Genomic DNA, 12370 nt, shown 5'->3' with positions numbered 1-12370 from the left:
ATCCAACTATAATCAGTAGCAAAATTCTTAATGTCACCAATATTCTCCCTAAGCTAATGGCTTCCTGTTGATCCATAAAACCAGAAGCTGAAATATATGTACAGAAGCAGCCTTCTGTACATTTTTTCACTTCTGAATTGTTTCTCCCAAATGCAAAATGATGTTATACAGGCAGTTTATTTTGTTAGTGCCCTGTGCACCTTTACTGTGAACCAGTTCTGTTTCTTTGAACAAATGCTTATTTCCAATCCTATTGAGCAACACTACACCAATAATATTAGACATGTACCATTTTTAAACTATAGACTACAGTAATACCTTTAAATATTATTAACACTTAGAACCTCTAGTAAGCACAGATTTTTAAGTACCGTATTTTTCGCCCTATAGGACGCACTTTTTCCCCTCCAAAAATGAAGGGGAAATGTGTGTGTGTCCTATGGGGCGAATACAGGCTTTCACTGAAGCCTGCGCAACCCTAGGGAGCCCGGCACAAAGCCGCGCCAGGTTCCCAAAAGTTGCGCAGGGCTGCCTGCACTCCCGGGCTTGGCGCAGCTCCGCGCAACCCTCCGGAGCCCGGTGCGAAGCCTCGCTGGGCTCCCGAAGGTTGCGCAGAGCTGCCTGCATTCCGAAGCCTGGGACGCGCTGAAGAGCGCGCCTGGGCTTCGCGCAGCTCTCCGCAAGCCTGGGGAGACCGGCGTGGCTCCCTAGGCTTGCGGATAGCAGGCTGTTCTGGGGGCTGGGGTCAGGGGAAGCTCAGGTTTCCCCCGCGCCAGCCCCATGCCTGGGGGGGGGAAATAAAAATTTTTTTCTTTATTTCCCCCCAAAAAACTAGGTGCGTCCTATGGGGTGGTGCGTCCTATGAGGCGAAAAATACGGTATCTACCAAAAGCAGCCATATTTTTGTTCCAGAGTGCTTATGAATGAACTGTTACACTGTAACCCTATGCATAATTAGGATGCAGTCCTATATATACTTACCTGAGTGCATGTCCTATTGAATTTACTGAGGCTTACTTCTGAGTAGATATGTATAGGATTGCACTTAAGTTTCAAAAAGAGTCTAGTAGCGGTGGACAAATTTACTTCCAAATAAATATGAGTAGGATTAGGCTGTAAAAGTTACACAAAAATCAAAGGCAATGTTAAACCTATACCTAATATTCCAACTCCATATCATCGTACAATTATTTTGAGCTACTTTCATGCAACCCGAACAGCTAACAATTGGCCAAGCCTTGCTAATAAGTTTTTACAAAACAGCCATCTAGCTGAACATGTGCGCATGCATTTCAACACCATAATGTAACTCAAGAAACGGGTCTTGGCAACAAGGAACCACAACACGTATCTTCTAAGACTGAAACAGCTCAATACAGAGATATAAATCTGATTCTGGACAGTACATTTTCACCAACTGGCAAGGCGTCATAATTGTCATTCAGTATTAGGTGGGTAAAGGTTGTCACTCCTGACTTATGTACTGAAATAGTCCATGGCCATTCTCCTATAAATGACTTCTGGACCTCTCAACATGCACTTCCTCTGGGGCAACAAAACACAAAGATAATAGGAAATTGTCAAACTCAGCCATTTCAAAATACCGTTTCAAGTTTTGCCACTGCTTTTCGTAGTAATAGATACAACATCTCTCATACACACATCTTCTATACCGACCCTAATTCAATGATAATCAATAATCAGGTGTTTCCATCCCAAGGTCCTTGCATAGATTATATATACATAAACTGTTAAGTGTATACATAAACTGAGAATGAATCCTGGTAAGGCAGAACTATGCTATGAGTAGGTGGTAAACAACCTGTTTTAGACAGGACTGCACTACCTGTGAAAGAGCAGGTTCATAGTCTGGGGATACTCCTAGAAACAGGATTGCCACTTGATGCAGAGAAAGCATGAGTGGCATTAAGTTATTTCCTGCCCAGCTACTCCTGGTTCACCAGCTGTGGCCATTTCTCAACTGACACAACTTCACCAAAGTAACCTACTCTCTGATCATCTCCAGTTTCGTTTATTATCCTGTGATCTACATGGGGCTACTCTTGAAGACTGTTCAGAAGCTACAACTAGTACAGAATGTGGCAGCCCAAGAGCCAAGTGGGGTGGCTTATTGTAACCATACAACAGTAGTTTTATGAGAGTAGTACTGGTTGCTACTGCTGCTATGCCCAACTCAAGGTGTTGCTGTTGACATATCAAAACCCTGAACAAAATACTTGAAGGAACACCTCTCCAAGCATCAACCAGCCTGGGCCCAGAGATCTATAGGAACGATACTTCCGGGGGCCCATCATAGTTGATATATCATGACTCCTTCCCTGTGGTGGCACCCCAGTGATGGAACTCCCCTCCCATTCAAAATGCTACTATACACTTTTTAATGGCAATTGAAGCTGTATCTCTTCACCAAGAAGAGATACAGCTTCAATTTCTGGTGCAGTCAATCAGTGTTGCCCTTTAATAAGGGGGGGGCTGCTTTCTACTATTTTTTGTGTAAATCGCCCTGAAATACTGCCTAGCTACTGCAATATAGAAATTTGTTGAAATAAAACAAAATTAACAAGTCTTACTCATGGACCTTAGAACTTGAATTCCAAATCTCCCTTAGAACACAACTGGCTGGTCCAAAACTGCTAAGGCCCTCCAAGATACCACAGCTTTTAAGAAAAAGGCAATCAAATAAGCCATGACCAAACCAAAGACATCAATACAGACTGATAATGGCACCAAGAGAAGCAATATCCTGTGGATAAAATTACAAGAGCGAAAAGTTCAAAGGACAAGAAAAAATTACATGACACGCTGCCCAGTCAAATGGAAGTACCCTACCAAACAGGTTTCAAAGAAAATAGGAAACTACCCAAATATCATTTCTTTGCACCATCATCTCCTCTCCAAACATAATTATGCCTCATGCAAAGGAATTAAATAAAGGCATTCATCCCAACAGCTCCAATCCAAAACTGTCCATATTCAAAAGACATTTTGCCTTATAATCACTGCATTCATTTTGTTTACATTATTGCCTAGCACCTGCTTATTGCCAGCATGTCAAGTTCCCAAAGATGCCTTAATTATGGGGAACTCCATATACACTGTGAATTAGAAGTAATATACGGTAATTCCTGAAGAAATTCACATATATTTTAAACCTTAAAGCAGCCTATGCGCACACTTACTTGAGAGTAAGCCCCAGTAGGAATTATTCCTAAGTAACCATATATAGACATAGATAGCTGTACTGGACTTTTACATATGAAGAGCAAAGGAGAACGATATTAACAAAGAAACAGAAATAGAAGGGTTTCCCCCCCCCCACGCGCATTGATTCAAACAAATACAAAACTAGTAAGAGATTAGCATCAAAAGACCCATGTGGAATTAGTATATAGAAAGCAGCAAGGCAATACTCAGTTATGGCAGCAGTGATAGAAAGAATTTTCTCACTTGGAAAACTGAAACTTGAAGGCAGCACTTCAGTAACAGGCTTGACACAGAAAAGTAAATAGGCTACAATGGTACTAGTGTGGCTTGACTGACCAGACACTAAGTATTCTACAGCTCCACTAAATTATACCACATAATAGATAAGGATTTAAATACTACCTTTGAGAACTATGGCATTCTCTCGAGGCAGTTCGAAATAACACTCTTAAAACAGATTCAAAAATAAAATGCATAGTAATAACCACATAAACACCAGAAATAAAATGACAGCAAAGATTAAAATTACAAGGGCATTATGAATCAGTAAAAAATTGGTGTAAACAACCATATTATTAAAGGGTATAGTGGTACCTCGGGTTAAGAACTTAATTCGTTCTGGAGGTCTGTTCTTAACCTGAAACTGTTCTTAACCTGAGGTACCACTTTAGCTAATGGGGCCTCCCGCTGCCGCTGCCTTGTGATTTCTGTTCTCATCCTGAAGGAAAGTTCTTAACCCGGGGTAATATTTCTGGGTTAGCTGAGTCTGTAACCTGAAGCGTCAGTAACCCGAGGTACCACTGTACTTAAAAGCAGGTAATGAGGGAAACAGAAACAGTTCCTGTGGAGCCACAAGGCTTGACAACCTGACAAATCTTACGGGTAAATCCAAGAGCAGGGCCTCCACAGCCAATCTTAAAGGCTGCTGCAGATAGTCCCTTAAATAACCTGACCCCAAGCTGTTTAGGCTTTTAAAAAGGTAACATCTAGCATTTGAAATTGAGCTTGGAAGTGCATTAGGAGCCAGTGCAGCTGGTGCAGGATTGGTGTTGCAGGCTCTTATCACATGGCCTTCACACCTCTTGTCACACTCTCAAGGTATGCACCTGGCCCTTCAAAAGAAGTGCAACCCAATACAACACCAGTGACACACACCTTCACCCAGATCACATTTCTCCACCCACATTACACCTGTCTTATCTGATCTAAATGCCAGCTTGTTTGCCCTCAGCCATCTCATGCTACCTCCAGACACTGTTCAAGACTTCCGCAGCTTCTCTGGGACAAGCAGGTGATGACACAGCAGCCTTTGGCACAAACTTGGGAAGCAGTAAACAGTAGTTTGAGCAACACCAGCAGGAAGTGGGAGAATGTGCCTTCTCTCATTTTTAGCGTGTAGTGTAGTAGTCTTAGTGCTGGATGAAGAGTAGTGAGGGCTGAGGTTCAAATCCCCATTAAGTGAGGAGCAGGCTGAATGACCTCAGGCCACCCATCAACTCTCAACCCTAAGCTACTTTACACTGCAAGTACAAAATGTGAGTGATGAGAACCAGGAGCTCTTCAGAGAAAAGGCATGATATAAACAAGTTCAAATCTCTGGATCAGTTCTGTCAATGGCTTTATTGGACGCTGAAAAGCACAGGAAATAAGATGGAATCCTGAAGCAGCCAAAAGGCCACAGGGTGGAGCAGGTGTCTCTCAGCCCTACTTTCTGGGCTTCCCCTTCTAGAAATGGCTCCCAATTCCAGAAGGAAACCATAGTCAATGGAATCCAAGGCTATTGAGCGATCCAGGAGAACTAACAGCATTGCGCGAAAACCTGGTCCGTTCCTAGCATCATCCACCAGTGTGACGAGGCTGTTTCTGTCCCCGTATCAGGTCAGAAATGTGTCTGGAATGGATCCAAGTAATCAACATTATCCGCTACTACTTGGAGTGCCCAGGAAGCGGTGTCCCCCTGATGTAAATAAATCTGTGCGGTACTTAAAAGCATTGAAGTCCAAAAGTATAAGAAGTCTGGGCCGAATCTTTGGTGCATTGTTTGAAAGTGGACAGGCTACTTTCACAGCAGGGAAACAGCAGCACAGCCTAAGCTACAGTTAACACTCAATTTGTGGCTGGTACCTGGGCCCTCCTTGTTTACAGGGGTGCCAACTTTAATAAAATATGGGGGAGTGGCAAGTAGGCCCCACCACACACAACTGATGGCATGACACGGCACACGTACACACCATTTGAATGGCAATGCCCATCACCTTTTTTGAGGGGGGCAGCCCCCTCAAATATTTTATTGGGGCTGCAGAAGGGACCTTGTCCCCTAAGCGCTGGCTCCTATGCGTCAGTTATCTTTGTGCTTATTAATTCAGCCAGATTCCTGGTCCTGCCCTTTTCTCATTTCTTCTCCAGCAGCGCCCCATTTTCAGTTCCCAGAAGAGGGGGGGGGCAAAGTCAGGCATGGTGCTGGGAATAGGAAAAGGGGGGCCTGAAGAAGGAGGATCTCCTTGCAGACTCCCCGCTCCCCCACCCACCCCAAGACTCCCTCACCTTTTCACCCGCGCGCCCCCGATCCAGCAATTGCAGGTTCTCCTCCTTCCCTTAGCCACGCAACGCATTGGGGAGCGGGGCGGTGTGTATGTGTGTCGTGCGCGGAAAGGAAAGGTTGCTACGGCATTTCACCTCCCTCTCCGGCGGCGCTGCGCGACTGGCGCGCATCCTCACCTGCGCCCCGAAAGCTCCCCTCTGCCTTTAACAAGCCCTACAGCACTCGCCCAGAAGCGCGCGCCGCGCACCAGTGTCTGCAGCCGCGCCGAGAGAAAGGCGGCATCCCCGGACACGCCGCGCGAGGGGCCTACGCGCCCGACACACGACCCGGTGCCCAGACACGTCTTCTCCCGTTTGTAGATGGGAGAAGCATTCCCCCTCCCCCGCTGCTCACCTGAAGTCTCACCGCGGCCGGCCGGGCGGCCCTGCCATCCCTCCTGGCGGGTCCCTGCGGCGGGGGAAAAGCCCCTCACACGCCCACGCGGCGCGGCTTCTCCGGAGGAAACGGCCTCCTCCTCCGCTGCTGCTGCTGCTGCTACTGCGGCAGCCGCGACAGGCGCCCACTGCGGGATCGCGTTACGCCGGCCTCAGCCTTAAAGGGGCCGCCGAACCGCCGCCTCGACGTTCCCAGTTGCCGCAGGGCGGGAAGGGGGAAGCCGGCCAGCCAGCCAGCCAGCCGCTCTCACCGCCGCCTCCTGGCCGCCCGCCGAGCGCCCGCGGCGAGAAGCAAGAAGCAAGTCCGCCTCGCCGGCCGGCCGGCTCCAAAAGGCAAGCACGCAGGCGGCAGAGGCGGCCACCTGCCTTTCACCGAAGGGCACTTGCTTGAGGGTTGTTGATGCGGGAAGCGCCCCTCCTTTGGAGACGGGGCAGGAGGCGGGAGCTGGAGACGGACTCAGAAAAACCCACACACACACCCCGCCGCCGCCCAAATATTTCATTTTATGGATTGACCCGGAGGGCCTGGAGATTTCTCACAGGTATTATGAGGAAGGTGACAAACTTGCTTCCCTCTCCCCATACTGTCGAGGATGCGTGTGCCCCAACCCCAAATTTCACTGCTTGTTTCCCACCCTTACAAAAAACCTTATCGCCCCTGTTGTTTGAGATTCAGCTGGGATTCATAGGCGGGGTTTTATGCCCATTTGGCAAAGCCAATTTGTCACCACATTTTAGATTCCCATATTTCCTCCACAAGGCTGTGTGCATCAGGGGTGGCTAATGTGGTACCCTTCAGATTTTGCTGGACTACAACTCCCATCATCCTGACCATCTGGAGCTGATGGGAGTTGTATTCCAGCACTGGCAGAAGGGCATCACATCGCCCACCCCTGAAGTATATGGTATTACCTTCAACCACCTGCCATTTTATCTTCACAACAATCTGGTGAGGTAGTTTAGGCTGAGAACTCTCAGCCTCACCAGTCCTAGTCTGATAGAAATAATAATAATAATAATAATAATAATAATAATAATAATAATAATAAATAATAAATAATAAATAATAAATAATAATAATTAAAAATTAATGTTTGTACCCTGCCCATCTAACTGGTTTGACTCAGCCACTCTGGGCGGCTTCCAACATATAATAAAACATTACACATTAAAAGGCTTCCCCATACAGAGCTGCCTTCAGATGTCATCTAAAGGTTATATACCTTATTAGCCAGAATATAAGCCTCACTTTTTTTCCAAATTCCGACCGTGAAAAGTTAAAGTGTGGCTTAAATTCGCATCTTTACAAAAATTGGCTTTTATGATATCGCTGCTGAAACAATACATTCGGTAAAATGGATGGGGATGGTGATAGTTGTAGTCAAACAACATCTGGAAGGCCACAAGTTCCCATACCTAAACTAAAGTCACTTCCACACCACACATTTAAAGCACACTTATTCCATTTTTAAGAGTCATGGCTTCCCTACCATCACCAAGAATCCTGGGAATTATAGATTGTTAAGGGAACTAAGTTGTTCGGAGACCCTGAAGCTACATTTCCCAGGATGCTTTAGTGAGGAGGGGAGCCATGAATAAGAGTGGTTTTAATATATGGTGTGGATTTGGCCAAAAGAACTGGTTGCCAACTGGTAGGTTGGAAGTCTTACCTGCAGTACATCTCATACAAATATATGGTCAAAATTAATTGGCTCCGGAATCAGGGGCACATTTAGAAATCTGAGAAACTGTCATAGGCACCACCAATAAATGACTGTTGGGGGGGGGGTTGCCTAGTCACAAAATGGCTGCCAAGGAGACCTGCCTTGTCACAAATAACTTCCCAAGAAACTACGTGCAAGACAAAATTATGAATTGAATCCCAATCCCAAGCCACATATTTGCTACGCAAAAGACAACAAAACAAAAGGAAAAGTGATGATGCTCAGAGAAAGAGATTTTTGGCAGCCTTTTGGATACAATATTGAGTCAAGTATATACATTTTGAAATATTTAGATTGTTACATTCTTTAAAAACTACATTTTGGATACATTCAGAAAAGTACAGCATAGTACGGCATTTCATTAAAGATACATCCACGAATACATTTTAAAAGGATAGCTTCATGGAGAAAGAGGTACACAGGAATGGCAACAGGCACGTTACGTTAAGATGATGAATTAAAAGGCACACATTATATTACATTCAATGATACGTGAAAAGACACAGTAAGGTGGCATATTCCCAACAATGCATTCTTTAAGGCACAGTTTATTATTGTTGTGGGACTTTGGGGTAGGATTATATCATTAGGATCATTTTTCCTTTATTCCCCTCTCTGACCCTGATTCTCTTATGACAACGTCAAAGTGCAAGTAGATAAATAGGTGGTACCGCTCTGGTGGGAAGGTAAACGGCATTTCCGTGCGCTGCTCTGGTTCGCCAGAAGCGGCTTACTCATGCTGGCCACCCACGACCCAGAAACTGTATGCTGGCTCCCTCGGCCAGTAAAGCGAGATGAGCGCCGCAACCCCAGAGTCGTCTGCGACTGGACCTAACAGTCAGGGATCCCTTTACCTTTTATTTGTCTATATTATTGCCCAAATACAAACAATAGTAACGAAGATCTGAGATCTTGCAGTTTAGGTCTTTTTTTGGTTTTTAAAAGTAATTTTAATTCAAAATAAATGCAACATGTCTGCATGAAAATAAATGGAGCATAATACCTGTTTATACATCTATGTCTGTCTGTCTGTCTGTCTGTCTACATATATAGGTGTATGTCCATTCCTATCTATCTATCTACATATATAGGTGTATGTCCATTCCTGTAACATATGGAAAATGAACTGTGTTGGAATTAGCAGGGCAAGTTTTAAATGTTTATACACTCAAATAACTTAATTCCAAATGAAAACATGGCCTGATCTAGATTTGCTGCTTCCAGCCCTGCCCTGCCCCCGGCAGATACACTACTTTGCACAATCATAGCTGAATACTGTACTGTTAACTATGAGTTACCTTTGCTGAACTGGAGTGACTTTTCGCTCCATGCAGAACTGCTGTCTCCCCATCCTCTTTTAGAAATAATGCAGCCTTTTGATTCAGACAGGGGCACCTGCCTGCCTTGAATATTCTCAGACTCGAAATGTGTCACTATAGTGAATGAATTTTAATTTATTTCTAGGTACATGCACACACAGAGACACACATCACAAAGCAAATAATTTTTTAAAAAAACAGATAACCTATACTGACAGCATTACTTTCTCGGTAATGAAAACTGTATAAAATTATTAAATGGAAAGGGTAACCTTGCACAAGAAACTTTGGCGAAACTTCACTGAAACTATGTTTATTCAAGCCTACATCCCGTAGCCTTAAGGAGAGTTCAACTCCCTCCCAGGTTTCTGGACACCATGCTAAGATGGCCATCTTCTGGAGAGCTTTTGAGTTGCCCTTAATATCTAATTTTTATGTTTCTGATTAATGTAGCAATGTTTCTACTGATTAGTTCTTCAGAGGTATTTTGGGTTTTTTTTAATGTAACTTTTATATGATTTTATATTTAATATATCTTATCATCTACCTTGAAGAGTTTGTCTGAATAAATAAATAAATAAATAAATAAATGGTAGAAGGAAAACAATGCAAACCAAAGTTTTATTGATCTGGACTCAATATACCAACCATTTGTATTCTGGCACTCTACAGATTCATGAAGTTTGGAATTACATCAATTAGAAAATACTTGTGTTGGTAAACACAGAAAACACCAAACATACCAATAAAGAAAACATTTTATCAAATTAACCTGCTTACATCATCATATAATTCTTATCAATAACACAGCTCATGGTCTGTAAAGGTAAAGGTTAAGGTACCCCTGCCCGTACGGGCCAGTCTTGACAGACTCTAGGGTTGTGCGCTCATCTCACTCTATAGGCCGGGAGCCAGCGCTGTCCGCAGACACTTCTGGGTCACGTGGCCAGCGTGACGAAGCTACCCTGGCGAGGCAGAGCCGCACACGGAACGCCATTTACCTTCCCACTAGTAAGCGGTCCCTATTTATCTACTTGCACCCGGGGGTGCTTTCGAACTGCTAGGTTGGCAGGCGCTGGGACCGAGCAACGGGAGCGCACCCCGCCGCGGGGATTCGAACCGCCGACCATGCGATCGGCAAGTCCTAGGAGCTGAGGTTTTACCCACAGCGCCACCCGCGTCCCATATATATTATATTTAGTGGAACCTCGGTTGTCGAATGCAATCCATTCTGAAAGACTGTTTAACTTCCGACAACCGAGGCGCAATGGGCTGTCAGCAAGTTCTATGGGGAAAATTGAGAAACACACCTCGGAAGCCGCTCAACTTCCGAGGCGCATTTGAAAACAGAAGCAATTCCAGGTTTTCAGCATTTGGCTTCCGAATTGTTCAGTTTCTGAGATGCTCGAAAACCGAGATTCCACTGTGTGTGTGTGTGTATAAAATAAAATTTATACACCATGATGTACATCACGGTTTACAAAAAGTTGGAGCAATAAAGTCAAGAAAAATTAAAAACTTAAAACATACAAAAGTATAAATAAGTATTTTTGTATATTTGTAAGCACTGTTGTATCTTTATGTTTGCTGGTTACTTTGGGGAACCCGGGGTGTATCATACACATATAGTATTATATGTATATTAATGCTGATAATATGCTAGAATTGTTTGCATTTTTACTGGAAGCAGGGTGGCTAGTTTGCTGCTTCCTCTTTTGTAAAGCATGCTGTGACCATTTTTGGTATAGACTAGCCTAGATAAATAAATTATTCTTGAAGGCTATGGTCAGGAAGGGGATTGATGAGTGAAGCCTTTGTGCATTTTTTATAAGCCTCAGCACCCTATGCATATTCAAGTGGCATCACATACAAATAGGTTAGATTAAAAGGGAAATCGAGATATATTTGCAATGGTTTAAAACAAACAAACAAAAAAAGCAGGGAAGAGACACAATAAGGCACTAAACTGAAAAGAAATCTCAACCTTTTCCTCATTCCCACCCTCCTGGGTAATTCCACAACCGATACATTTATAAACAGCTTTGTACAAGAGCATGCAATAATGGGCGGTTGCTCAGACACACACCCCAGCAGATAGTGAAGTGGATAAATATCAAGGCAGCCAATGATATAAAGAGATGTCAAAGAATTCCAGCAGAAACGGCAGTGGAAATTGCCAGTGCCCACATACTCATCTCATGTCTGGAAAGGAAATCAATCCAGTGAATTCAACTGGTATTCACTGTGTTGTTTTCAGTCTGCAAATAACAGGGATAGGTAACTGATGACACATTTGCGTTGTCTTTTCTTTTGCATTACGTTTCTCCATAAAGGCTCAGAGAAGTCAGAAAATCCTGCAGATATGGTAGATACCAAAAGCGATCTCTGCCCAAGCATTTTATGGTCTAGCTTTACATTGTGCTCCCCAAATACACAGGTTTTTGCAGACTTCAGCTTAAAACCATGTAATTGAACATCAAGAGCCCAAGTTTTGACTACTCACCTCAATAATGGGCTGATTTTCCAGTCTGAAGAGTATCCAAAATCTCCCAGAAGCCTTGCTGTGAAAATGTGGTTATTCTGTACTTCTCAGAATGCAACACTGCCACTTCTGCTTGCTTCCTAATAAAAATAAGGTCAGGTTGCTTTACTCAAGAGAGAACATGCCAGGCCCAGAAACCTAGCAATTACATCACACTCTAATATGTAATCACATAGCCATAATCTGAGGATTTAACAAACCCTTACATGTTTTGTTTGTATTTTGTTCAACTGCCACACCCAACCTGCTTTCAGGCTATCATAACATCCTGTGCTTTACTCTCACCGTCCCAGACATGGTGCAAGAAATCCATACCACTTTTAAAACTCCGCAAACAAACAGACATTAAAATGCCACATCAAATAGCAATTTATAATTGCTTCTCAGCCTTCTGGCTAATATCAAAGTATCTGTTCTTATCAGTTGAATATGTAATACAGTATGTTCTCTTTGTAAGGACACAGTGTGAATCCGATTTTGGAACCAGGAGTTGGATATAAGGCTTGGTCCACCCACGACATGCATTGACCTGATATCGGAGGGCAATTTCTTTTTTGGTTTAGGAACAGGTGAGTGAGTTCTTT

General features: G+C 43.9%; 1 protein-coding gene and 1 pseudogene across 4 annotated transcripts in view; one reads left to right on the top strand and one right to left on the bottom strand.

The window, feature by feature from the left end:
- Positions 1-12031, bottom strand: part of TLCD4 (TLC domain containing 4) — a 29709-nt gene extending 17678 nt beyond the window's left edge. The window contains exon 1 of one of the 4 annotated variants that reach the window (XM_053391696.1): positions 11748-12031. The gene's annotated coding sequence lies outside the window, so the exon portion shown is untranslated. Of the gene's footprint in view, positions 1-6160; positions 6603-7871; positions 7893-11747 lie in introns of those variants that run through there. The other 3 variants (XM_053391697.1, XM_053391698.1, XM_053391693.1) reach the window with 3 other exon arrangements.
- A 130-nt stretch (positions 12032-12161) lies between these two features.
- On the top strand, positions 12162-12370 carry LOC128416768 (uncharacterized; annotated as a pseudogene).

Source organism: Podarcis raffonei, chromosome 6 (assembly GCF_027172205.1).
Source record: "Podarcis raffonei isolate rPodRaf1 chromosome 6, rPodRaf1.pri, whole genome shotgun sequence".
NCBI classification, from domain to species: Eukaryota; Metazoa; Chordata; class Lepidosauria; order Squamata; family Lacertidae; genus Podarcis; species Podarcis raffonei.
The sequence above is the reverse complement of the archived record's forward strand: the minus strand, read 5'-3'. Positions and strand labels throughout refer to the sequence as shown.